Source organism: Siphateles boraxobius, unplaced genomic scaffold (assembly GCF_051911475.1).
Source record: "Siphateles boraxobius isolate OS27281-9 unplaced genomic scaffold, OSU_SipBor_1 29, whole genome shotgun sequence".
NCBI classification, from domain to species: Eukaryota; Metazoa; Chordata; class Actinopteri; order Cypriniformes; family Leuciscidae; genus Siphateles; species Siphateles boraxobius.
The window spans coordinates 4,463,282-4,476,218 of NW_027508908.1; the positions used below are offsets into that span (position 1 = coordinate 4,463,282).

At 40.7% G+C, this 12,937-nt stretch overlaps 1 protein-coding gene across 2 annotated transcripts in view; it reads left to right on the top strand.

Moving 5' to 3' along the window:
• The window catches only part of sorcs1 (sortilin-related VPS10 domain containing receptor 1), a 240,968-nt gene that overhangs the window by 74,455 nt on the left and 153,576 nt on the right, over positions 1-12,937 (top strand). The gene's annotated exons all lie outside the window — the stretch shown is intronic.

The following is a 12,937-nucleotide window of genomic DNA, read 5'->3' on the forward strand; positions in this document are numbered from 1 at the left end:
TATTCATGTACACAACACATTAAATCTTTATTAAGTGTGACAGCCCTGTTGTTTCACTGGTTTGCATTGCATGCATTGCATCTCCCTTGTAAATTGCAAGTCAGTTTAGTTAGATCATAAAATCACAACATTTCTCTGACTTATAGTACAGCCCAAAACAGTGTTTTTGTTCATTTAAGAATATCAGTTATATTTCGGGTTTATTTTAGCTGTTTGTTGATGTTAAAATAAAGTCATTACAAAGCAATCAAATATTTGTTTCACTTTATTATTCTTTTAATTTAATTTAATTTAATTTAATTTAATTTAATTTAATTTTATTTTATTTTATTTTATTTTATTTATTTTATTTTATTTTATTTTATTTTATTTTATTTTATTTTATTTTATTTTATTTTATTTTATTTTATTTTATTTTATTCCATCCTATCCTATCCTCTTCTGTTAATTGCAGTTAATGCAAAATGAAAACTGTGTATAACAGTATGTTGAAACCTTTGGGTCGCAGAAAGCAAAAAAAGTAAAATAAATGGCCTATAAATATTTAACCACTCACATATACAAATATATAAACACACAATGTCATTATTTTCAGTAGGATGATATTTGCATTGAGTGTAAACAGCTTCGGGTTCAGCAACTGCTTAAACATACATTACTTTTTCTTTTCTTTTTGTTTGTTTAATAATAAATGAAGAATGCCGCCCACTCCCTTGGGTATGAGTACATATCAAATCACTACTTCTCTAGTAAAGGATTTGAGAACTGTGCATGTTCTTGTGATGCCATCAGGCAATCAACATTGACATGATGTCATTTTCTAGCTCTATAGTGATTAGTCACATGGCATTTACACCTCATTTGATTGGTACATCATCCAAAGGTTGCTTCATTTAATTTGTGTTTATATACACACGCATACTCATATACACTTGTCAATGGAAGATTTCAAATTGCATGCCCTCCAAGCAGCTGCCATTGAAATGAATGCCTACAGATGTCTCTCTCCTGTTTTTGTTCTTCTTTTTTCACAAAACAGATTTATAGTTTGTGTAGTGCTCATCAGACTTCACCTCCCCGTCTGCCTGTCTTCCTAAATTTCACAGTCTCTCTCTTCACAGTCTCTCTCTGTTTGTCTCCACCTTTCCCCCCATTCTATTTGAGCTGATTTCAGCGTAAAGTTGCGGCATTAAAGTGCTCTGTCTCCATTGGTAAGCCTCTGGCAAGCTTCCTGGGCCTATTCACCCTGACATAGAACCCTTAAAAAGGCTCCTTTTATAGTGAGGCTGAGAAGATGCAGACAGGACTATGTGTGTGTTTTTGTACAAGAAAGAGAGAGAGAAATACAGAGACAAAAAATTAGAGACACGGATAGATGAATATGTGAGATGGCGTTCCCTGAGTAGCGCGTCAAATGAAATGTAATCAAATCAAGGTATGAAGATTTTCAATGATGTGACGTGTTTTGTGTGGATGACAACCTTGGTGGGTGCAGTGCAGCCGTTTCACAGTTAAAGCTGTTACTGACAACTGATATTTGATTAGTAGCTCTTTACTATGTTTATCAAAAGTTTTAGTCCAAATTTTCCCCATCCACTCCAAACATAGAGTAGCATTCCTAATGTATATTATTGATTACAAATGGACATGCACTCCTAAAGGTTCTTTATTGGCATCGATGGTTCCATGAAGAACCTTTAACATTCATTGCACAAAAGGTTCCTTATAGTCAAAAAAGTATCTTTGAATTATTGAAATGTTCTTCAAACTATAAAAAAATGGTTCTTTTAAGAAATGTTCATTGAAAGGTTCTTTGGGGAACCAAAAATGGTTTTGTGGCATTGCTACAAAAAAACCCTAACAGGGTTATTTTTAAGTGTGAAAAAAACTGTTCATAAACATTTAGGGACCTATTTTAAGGATCTACGTGCATGATCTAAAGCGCACAGAGCAAGCGCATTTAGGGCGTGTCCAAATCCACTTTTTCTAGTTTAATGACGGGAAAAATGGTCGGTGCACCCGGCGCATGACCTAGAAGGGTTGTCTCTATTCTCTTAATGAGTAATGGGTGTTTTTTGGGCGTAACGTGCAATAAACCAATCAGAATCTCATCTCCCATTCCCTTTAAAAGCCAGATATGCTCTCGCCATGGATTTGCTATTTACAAACTTGCTCTTGCAAGACTGAACTTCTCCAGAGAGCAAACGGATCTTGTTGTGTGCAAGCAGACCATCTACGAGACAAGCCGGATTTATTGGTCAATGGCGCATTCTATTTCAGTTGCCTCAAAATAGCAACGCGCTAACAATGCTCCTCAACACACCTTGTTTTCAGACCAGCAGCCCATGGGCGCACAAATGGGCACAAATACATTTGCTATTTAAACAACGTAGCGCAGGATGTAAAAATTATAACTGTGTCAGAATGAAGCCAGCAAAAAACACTTGCGCATTGCGCCGGGCATTGCACCAGAAGTATGATAGGGCCCATAGAATCAGATATGATTAAATATCTTGAGGAAAACCTTAAAAAGCATCTTGTCCAGAAACATCAACGTGGTCATGACATTACAAGGTAGATGTAGTTTTGCACTCTTTGATAGCAATCTTTCATTTGAAAGTCATGTAAATAGTATCTGTAAAACTGCATTTTTTCCATCTAAAAATATATATCTAAATTACGTCATATGCTCTCTATGACAAATGCAGAACAATTAGTCCATGCGTTCACATCAAGGCTAGATTATTGTAATGCTTTTATGGGAGGTTTCCCTGCACGCTTAATAAACAAACTACAGCTGGTCCAAAACGCAGCCGCTAGAGTTCTTACCAGAAACCAGGAAGTATGACCATATCAGTCCGGTTCTGTCAACACTGCATTGGCTCCCTGTTAAACATCTTGAAATTTTAAAATATTGCTGATTACTTACAAAGCACTAAATGGTTTAGCTCCCCAGTACTTCAGCGTGTTCTTAACGCATTATAGTCCATCACGTCTATTCCGATTTCAAAATTCTGGCCAGTTGATAATACCTAGAATATCAAAATCGACTGCTGGCGGTAGATCCTTTTCCTATTTAGCACCAAATCTTTGGAACAACCTCCCAACATTGTCCGGGAAGCAGACATAGTCTGTCAGTTCAAATCTAGAATAAAAACACATCTCTTTGGCTTAGCATACACATAACACATTATAGACTTCTATAATTTAATGTTAGGCTGCATAGTTTAGATCAGCCGGAACCGGGAACACTTGCCATAAATCCTGATGTACTTTGTACATCATAAGAAGGATAGCGTCTACGCTAATATTCCGAGGTTTACCGCAGTCGGCCGGATCCATACCGAATACGGATCTGATGAAGGAAAAAAATAGAACTGAAACTGAACAATAGAAAAAAAATAGAACTGAAAAAGTTCTGTTTACCTCTTGATATATTATTTTTTAGCATTTTAATTTAGAGTTAGGCAAGGCAAGGCAAGGCAAGGCAAGGCAAGTTTATTTATATAGCACATTTCATACACAATGGTAATTCAAAGTGCTTTACATAGAAGAAATTAAAATAATCAAAAGAAATCAGAATAATTAAAACAGTTTAGAATAAAAGATAAAATACAGAAATCAGAATAATTAAAACATAAAATAAAATACAGTGCAAACAGTCGGACGAACAGTGGCACAGTGCTCATTCAGTAAATGCACAGTTAAACAGATGTGTTTTGAGTCTGGATTTGAATGTGACTACTGTAGGAGCACATCTAATCTCTTCTGGAAGCTGGTTCCAGCTGCGGCTGGCATAGTAGCTAAAAGCAGACTCGCCATGCTTAGAGTGAACCCTTGGTATTTCTAGCCGATGTGATCCTAATGATCTGAGTGATCTGTTGGGTTTATATTCACTGAGCATATCTGCAATGTATTGAGGTCCTAGGCCATTGAATGATTTATATACCAGTAATAATACTTTAAAATCAATCCTAAATGTAACTGGTAGCCAGTGTAAAGACCTGAGGACTGGTGTGATGTGTTCATATTTTCTGGTTCTGCTCAGAATCCTAGCAGCAGCGTTCTGTATGAGCTGTAACTGTCTTATGGTCTTTTTGGGAAGGCCAGTGAGAAGTCCATTACAATAATCCACCCTACTGGTGATGAAAGCATGCACAAGTTTTTCTAAGTCTTGACTGGAAACAAAGCATCTAATTCTTGCAATATTTTTCAGGTGATAATATGCTGATTTAGTTATTGCTTTGACATGACTACTGAAACTAAGGTCTGACTCCAGAGACACACCCAGATTCCTGACTTGATTTTTAGTTGTTTGACCCCTAGACTGAAGGTATGCGTTCACCTTGAGAACTTCATCTTTGTTTCCAAACGCAATGACTTCAGTTTTGTCTTTGTTTAACTGAAGAAAGTTTTGGCACATCCAATTGTTTACTTCATCAATGCATTGGCAAAGGGAGTCAATGGGGCTGTAATCGTTAGGCGATAGGGCTAAGTAGAGCTGTGTGTCGTCTGCATAGCTATGGTAAGCGATTTGGTTCTTTCTCATTATTTGGCTCATTGGGAGCATGTACAGGTTGAATAGGAGTGGCGCAAGAATTGAGCCTTGAGGGACTCCGCATGTCATGGATGTCCACTCAGACTTATGGTCTCCTATACTCACATAATAACCTCTGCCTCCTAAGTATGACCTGAACCATTTTAGGACTATCCCAGAAAGCCCGACCCAGTTTTCCAGCCTGTCAAGAAGTATTTTGTGATCGACAGTGTCAAATGCAGCACTGAGGTCGAGTAGTACCAGCACTGATAATTTGCCTGTATCAGTATTTAAGCGAATATCATTTATTATCTTTATGAGCGCGGTCTCTGTACTGTGGTGCGGTCGGAAACCAGATTGAAAATGGTCAAAGTATCCATTCGAGCTTAAGAATTTGTTCAGCTGATTGAAGACAACTTTTTCAATGATCTTGCCTATGAAAGGAAGATTTGAGATCGGTCTATAGTTGTTTAATATGGTCTTATCCAGATTGCTCTTTTTCAGGAGGGGCTTGACAACTGCAGTTTTCAGGGAGGTCGGAAAACTCCCAGAGAGAAGTGAGGCATTTACCACTTCTAGGAGATCTGCTTCTAAGCTGTGTAACACATTTTTGAAAAAAGATGTGGGAAGTGCATCAAGGGCGCAGGTTGATGTTTTTAGTTGCTGTACGGTTTCTTCCAAAATTTTGCCATCAATTTCTTCGAAATCAGACATAGTGGCTACTTTCTCGTCCTGTTGTCTGATCTGCCTGACCCCAGCGCAACTCAAGGATGAGCTGATCACCTTTCTGATATTATTGATTTTCTCAGAGAAGAAAGAAGCAAACTCACTGCACTTTCTCACTGAGAGCATTTCACTGGGAATCTGGCTTGGGGGGTTTGTCAGTCTCTCTACAGTAGCAAAAAGAGTGCGCGTGTTGTTTATATTGCTGTTTATAATATTCGAGAAAAAAGTCTGTCTAGCTTTGCTTAGTTCCTTATTGAAAGCATGGATGCTGTCTTTGTAGATGTTATAATGGACTACAAGTTTTGTCTTCCGCCACATGCGCTCTGCTTTTCTGCATTGTCTTTTCATATTTTGCACTGCTGTTGAGTTTCTCCAAGGTGCTTTTTGTCTGCCACTCTTCTTCCTGACTTTCACAGGAGCAATATCATCAATTACACTCTTAACTTTTGAGTTAAAAGAATCAAGGAGAAAATCAACAGAGTCAGCAGATATGCTTGGTGTTAAAGATATAGCCTTCATAAATAGTACACTAGTGTTCTCATTTAAGCATCTCTTCTTGACAGACACAGATCTAGCTTCAATGGCAGGAGAGATCAATATATCAAAGAAAATACAAAAATGATCAGACAGTGCTACATCCTTAATAACAATTGATGAAATGTTTAGACCCTTACTGATAAGTAAATCTAGAGTGTGTCCACGATTATGTGTGGCTCCATGTACATGCTGAGTCAGATCAAAAGTTTTTAAAACAGTTTTGATTTCTTTTGCCATATTGTTTTCTGCATTATCTATGTGAATGTTAAAATCTCCAGCAATGGCAAAGCAGTCAAACTCTGAGGAAATAGAACTTAACAGTTCTGTTAAGTTCTCAGCAAAAGCTGGAGAGTATTTAGGAGGCCTGTAAACAATGATAAGTAAAATGCGTGGAGCACCTTTTAACACAATACCCAGATATTCGAAAGACGGGTAATTCCCAAATGATATTTGCTTACATTGATAGACATCTTTATAAAGAGCAGCTAAACCTCCGCCTCTTCTGACAGCTCTGCAGACACTCATAAAAGTAAAGTTAGGAGGGGCTGTTTCATTGAGGACTGTTGCACTGCAACTTTCTTCTAGCCAAGTTTCATTTAGCAACATGAAATCCAGGTTGTATGTGGTTATTAAGTCATTGACTAAAAGTGATTTATTTTTAAGTGAGCGGATGTTTAAAAGTGCTAACTTAACAGTCTTACTTTTTGTCCCCACAGCAATCTTGGTATGTCGTGTAATAGGCACCAGATTAGATGGGTTTGCTGTACGGCTTTTGAAGGCCTTAGACTTTCTATCATGTAATTGAACAGCAATAGAAAAAGATACAGGCACACTGGGTTCCCGCTTGTTCTGTAAACATTTGAGAAAGTTATTGTTATCATAGCGGGGACCCGACACATATCACTGAGAGCTGGTATCAGTTGTTTTTGGTTCACCTCGAGCCGCCGGAGGAGGGTGTGGGCCCTGGCGCTGTGGCAGAGGCCGAAGAGCTCTCACAGGAGGAGGGGGAGGGCGAGCTGGGCCCGTAGGCTTTGGTGGTTGTGGGGCCTGGCGTTTTTTGGTTGGTATCTGGGGGCTCGCAGCAAAAGAGTGGGATAGTCTAGTTCCAGCGTGCACCAGTTGCTCCATTTTCTCTGAGAAGCACAGAAGTGGAGATGCTGGAGAGAGTGATAATGTTTCCAGTGAGAGTGATTTTTGCTCTGGTGTTATTGGAGGCTGTAATATGCTGTCCTGGTTTCCCTGGCTGTTTTCCAGAAAGTCGTCCTTGGGTGCTGTATATTGGAGCAGTGCTGGTATGTCACAGTCTGTCTGTGGTGAGCTCTGTGGGCAGGGCTCAGCTGAGATTGTGTCCGTGAGCAGAGGTTGTTGTGGCTGAGTGGTGTTATCACTGTCCTTGTGTGATGTGTCAACCGCATGTCCATTCAGGGGCTGAAGTGAAATCCTGTGGTCATTCATACTGTATCCAGGTGTGTGTGTGCCATTCAGGTTGAGTGGATTGGCACACATTGCAGAAGGATGACGGAGGGAGAAGTAGATATTGTCCTTTAGCACTCTTGAACCAAGTTTGTTTGGGTGGTGGCCATTCTGTTGAAACAGTTGCCTCTGACTCCAGAAAAGATTGAAGTTGTCAATAAAGTTCACTCCTTTTATATTGCAGGTTTTTTGCAGCCATGTATTAAGCCCAAGCAACCGTGAAAACCTGTTTGTTCCTCTTGCTGGGAGTTAGGTTATTTTAATATATCAATGAATACTATCAATACTATTTTAAGTCATGCTGCGGCCCCCTAGTGTCCTCTGGTCCCTTGAGAACCAGTGGTCTATTTTCAGACTGATTTGTGATTATTAACTGCATTAATCATCATGTAGAGGCTCCTTAGATGGTTGCATTGTACATTGACTCTTGTGCTGCTGACAGAAATCAAGACGTCCGCTGAATGTCATGACAAGGGTAAAGTGGCTCTGATGATTCAAGATTCAAGATTCAAAGGTTTTTATTTGTCACATACTCATACAAGATGTGCAGTGAAATGTTTTTGTGACGTACTGTACTTCTGTGCTCAATTGAAGTAGAAAATAAAAATACAATAAAAACACCATAGATACAATACAATAAAGTTATAGCGGAAGTTATAATTAAGTTACTATTAAATGATAATTAAATTATGCTTATGACTATTTTACATGTGCAATAGTAATGCAGTCAGTGTGCAATGGTTAAAAATAAAAATTCATATTTTGTCTATGAATTAAAACTAGACAGGCAAATGTACAAATGTTAAAATTGAGTGACTGGGTTAAAAATGTTGAAAGTGTATTCGAAATTAAAAAGTGTTCAGAGTGCAGAGTTCAAGGCTCTGATTGCCGCAGGGAAAAAACTGTTCCTCATCCTCTCTGTACGTGTTTTATGGCAGCGCAGACGTCTACCTGACCTGAGGGTTACGAACAGTTTATTGCAAGGGTGATGGGGGTCCTTGATAATCCTTCTGGCCCTGTTAGTACAGCGTGTGATGTATAAGTCATGCAGAGGAGGGAGTATGATGCCCATAGTCCGCTCAGCGGTCCTCACCACCCTCTGCAGAGCTCGCCGGTCCCGACAGGAGCTGTTACCGTACCAGACAGAGATGGCTCCAGTCAGTATGCTCTGTACAGCAGCATAATAAAAGGAAATCAGGATCCGTTGGGAGACCCTAAATCTCCTGAGCTGTCTGAGGTGATAAAGGCGCTGTCTTGCCTTCTTCACCACAGTTTCCGTGTGTAGAGTCCATGATAAATCCTCGGAAACGTGCACTCCAAGGTATTTAAAACTGCTCACCCTCTCCACTGGTGTCCCATCTATCAGAAGAGGGGTGTAGGTCCTGCGACGTTGTGGGCAGAAGTCCACCACCATCTCCTTGGTCTTCTCCCCATTTAGCAGTAGGCTGTTGTCCTTGCACCACGTTATCAGGTCTGACACCTCATGTAGATAGGCCCGCTCGTCGTTGTTAGTGATCGGGCCCACCACAACCGTGTCGTCCGCAAATTTCACGATGGTGTTGGAGCTTTGCCTGGCGGCACAGTCGTGGGTATACAGAGAGTACAGCAAAGGACTCAGCACGCAGCCCTGAGGGACACCAGTGTTGATGATGAGGGGGTGTGATGTGTGCCCTCCTGCTCTGACAACCTGAGGCCTGGCAGTTAGGAAGTCCAGGATCCAGGCACACATTGATCGATTCAAACCCAGGTCATACAACTTAGTGGCCAGCCTGCTGGGGACTACAGTATTGAAAGCTGAACTGTAGTCTACAAACAGCAGTCTGACATAGCCCCCTCCTGCGATGTCAAGGTGGGAGAGGGTGGCGTGCATGACCTGGGAGATTGCGTCGTCTGTGGATCTGTTGGAGCGATAGGCGAACTGCAATGGATCTATGGTGGTTTGAAGAGAGGAGCAGATGTAATTCTTTATCAACCTCTCAAAGCACTTCATGACCACCGAGGTCAGTGCTACTGGACGGTAGTCGTTCATACCAGCTGGGGAGGCGTTCTTGGGCACAGGGATGATGGTGGACATCTTGAAGCATGTGGGGACTGTGGATTGTGCAAGAGAGAGATTGAATATGGAAGTGAACACTGGAGCCAGAAGGTCAGCGCAGGTCCTTATGACTCTTCCTGAAATCCTATCCGGACCTGCCGCCTTCCTGGTGTTTACCTTTTTCAGCTCCCTTCTCACGTCGTGCTCAGAAAAAACGGGGCTGAGTGCTGCCTCACTTGTAGAACTCCATCTATCTGCATTAATCAGGCCCATGTTCACATTGCCAGCGTTAGTATTGCTAGATTCGAAACGTGCATAAAAGGAGTTCAGTTCGTTCACCAGCGTCACGTCTGCACTCACCATGCGGGGGCGGACCCCTTTATAGTCCGTGATCTCATGTAATCCCTGCCATATGCTTCGTGTGTCCTTTTCCTGGAATTTTGCTTCCATCTTGTCCCTGTAGCGCCGCTTAGCATCCGCTATGTCCCGCCTCAATTTGTAACGTGCAGCCTTATATTCCGTCATATCACCCGACAGCAGTCCAGCATTGTAGGTGATGGTGCGTTCTTTCAGTGCAGCACGGATGGATCTGTCGACCCACGGTTTTTGATTCGGAAAAGACTTCACCATCGCCGTGGGTACAACATCATCCATCAGTGTGACCACAAAGCTCATAACTACATCCGTAAACACACTGACATCATTGTCTGCGCTCTCCCGGAACATTTCCCAGTCCACGTCACTCAATGCGTCGCGTAGCGTCTCCTCTGATTCGGCTGTCCAGCGTCTGACCTCTCGCGTCACTACCGGCTCTCGCATCATTCTCTGTTTATAATCCGGGATTAAAAAAATGGCGTTATGATCCGATTTCCCGAAAGCTGGAATAGGAATGGATTTATACCCTTTTTTAAAGGGTGTATAGCAGTGATCTAGTGTCTTGTCATTCCTAGTGGGAAAGTTGATATGTTGGAAGAAATTAGGCAGAACTTTTTTAAGATTTGCCTTATTAAAGTCCCCTGCCACGATAAGTGCAGCTTCCGGGTGTCTGGTCTGTAGTCCAATTGTCACGTCGTGTAACACTGACAAAGCCTTGTCGGTGTCTGCTTGTGGTGGAATGTATACTGCCGTGGAAATAACTGAGGTGAACTCACGAGGAAGAAAAAAAGGACGACACATAATCGTCAGATGTTCCAAGTGGGGCGAACAGGAACTCGAAAGGATTTTGATCTCCTTCGGGCTACACCAGTTGTTGTTTATCATGAAACAGACTCCTCCACCTCTTGTTTTACCGGACTCTTCTGTTCGGTCCATGCGGAAGACAGAAAAGTGCTCAGCTGGAGTAACCACTGTGTCCGGTACGAGGGAAGATAGCCATGTTTCCGACAGACAAAGAATGTTACAGTCCCTTATGTCCCGTTGGTACGTTATCCTAGCTCTGAAGTCGTCCAACTTATTTTCTAAAGATTGGACGTTTGCGAGCAGGATACTGGGCAAAGGTGGTCGATGGGCCTGAGACCGTAGCCTGTTCCGTATACCCCCTCGACGACCTCTGTGCTTCCTTTTTCGCCTCCATCGGGTCTCGCCGCTATTGTTGTTAGGATTGTTGTTGTTGCTGTCCTCATCCCTCCGTATTTCCACAGGCCACGACAGAGAGTCGGATAAAAGGTCAGTAAAACTGTTTGTTTGCAGTATTCTGATGCAGCAAAGTGTTTCTCGGTCGTATTGTAACATTCCAATTATTGTAAAACAACAACGGAAAAAAAAAAAAAAAAAAAAAAGAAGAAAACAAACGGTCCTGAAAAGGTACAAACAGACAATAAAGCACAGTCATACGAGAGCAGTCACGGCGGCGTCCGAACTCAGTCGCGCCACTTCATTCAGAGATGCAGAGAACTAGCCATGCTAGCACTGATACACTGTTGTAAGTCAAGATAATTCGAGTACATTATACAAGAAAATACCTAGTCTTACAATTTCATGTTTAATTCAGTATGTTAGCTGCTGTTTCTTTGTCATTATTTATGGATGAAATTCAGAGTGATTTTTGTAACGTTTTTTTAAGTAGATCCTACACTATGTTTTTCAGTGTATGTCCTTCTAAAAATGTAGTTGCAAATTGATAGTGGTGATTTGTGTGCAGTTGTATTGATTATTGTAACAATAAAATAAGGTTGTGATCTGACTCAGTGTTACTATGACAGGACATTACAATTACACATTCTAGAATCTTTATTATAAAACAGTGGTGATGTCTTTTTAGGCAGCTGTTATAAGGTCGCTTGGAATTAACATTCAACACCAACCGGCATTCTAAAAAAGCAAAAGTGTGCACATGTGGCGGTCTCGATAATTAACCATTAGGCTTTGGGCTATTTTATTTGATTTAGTGTTATTAGCGGCTATGAGAAGCTTTAGCGTTAGAGCAAGTCATTGTGTTTTCACTGAGCATGACTTTAGGTAAAGATACCAATTTAGATTTTAAATTAAGACATCATAACCAGGTTTACCACCTGTCTGTGCCATTCACACTTACTTGCATTACAGGTTATACTGCATTTGGGTGAAAATGACTACAATTACTATACATTTCTTCAAGGGCATACTGAATTATCCTTAATATTTACCAGTATGTGTATGCAACAAATTCCCATCCATGCTAAACAGTTTTCCCACTTTAAACCTGTCATAGGCCGCAGGTGTTGTGCTGATGTGTTTGAAATACACTCAAGGCCCCCTCTTGAAATCTATCGTCTTCATTGTTATGGTTTCAGGGGCTTGACTTAATTTTTCACTGACAGTGCATTCATTTTAGAGCCTGCATAACTACCTCTGCGGCTTCTCATGAGATGTACATGTGTACTAGGCCATCTGTTTATACATAAATACTTTTTTTGCATCACATTAAACACTATTTATTCAACCTTGACCATCTCAACTCATTTCTGTGGCCATGGGCATTATGCTACTGATGTACTCTTCCTTTGACTTCTTTTTTTCTTCTTCTTCTTGTTAATGTTCTGTAGAATGAATGCAAAAACTTCTCAAAAGCGCGTCTCTTCTGTTCTGAGAAGTTTTATAGCTTTCTTCTCAGGGTCATATTTCAGGGTTTGAGATGTTTTGCAATGCAATGTCTTCCAGAGTTTTCAATTGTACCCGTCAGTTTAGGAATTCAAAGACTAGCCATTAAAAACCAGATGTGAACGTAAATGAGATGACGATTCAAGCTGAACGACAATTATGAGTGGAGAGTCACAGTTGGTGATTTGGATGAGAATCTTCATTCTTAAGACAAAGAAATGTCAAAGAATCGTGAGCATGGTGGATTTGTGCAGGGTTGTGCACATTGTCTGGGTAAGTAAAAGGTGATGTAAAGTATGTTTGCTTTATTATAGAATAGAATGCATATAAAGTCTCCGCTAACTGACAGACATAGCTGAAATAGAGAGATCACTCCTGTCGCTGTGACAGCCCTAGACTCTAAACATAGTAAAAAAGTGTCAGCACTTGTTTAGCTAATCAGAAAACAACAGAATCAGAAATACTCTATGCCTGTGAATGATTTCGAACATTTGGGTTTTGCTGAGATCCAAAGATGTCTATTATATATGGAGGGAGTTATCCATTAGCAT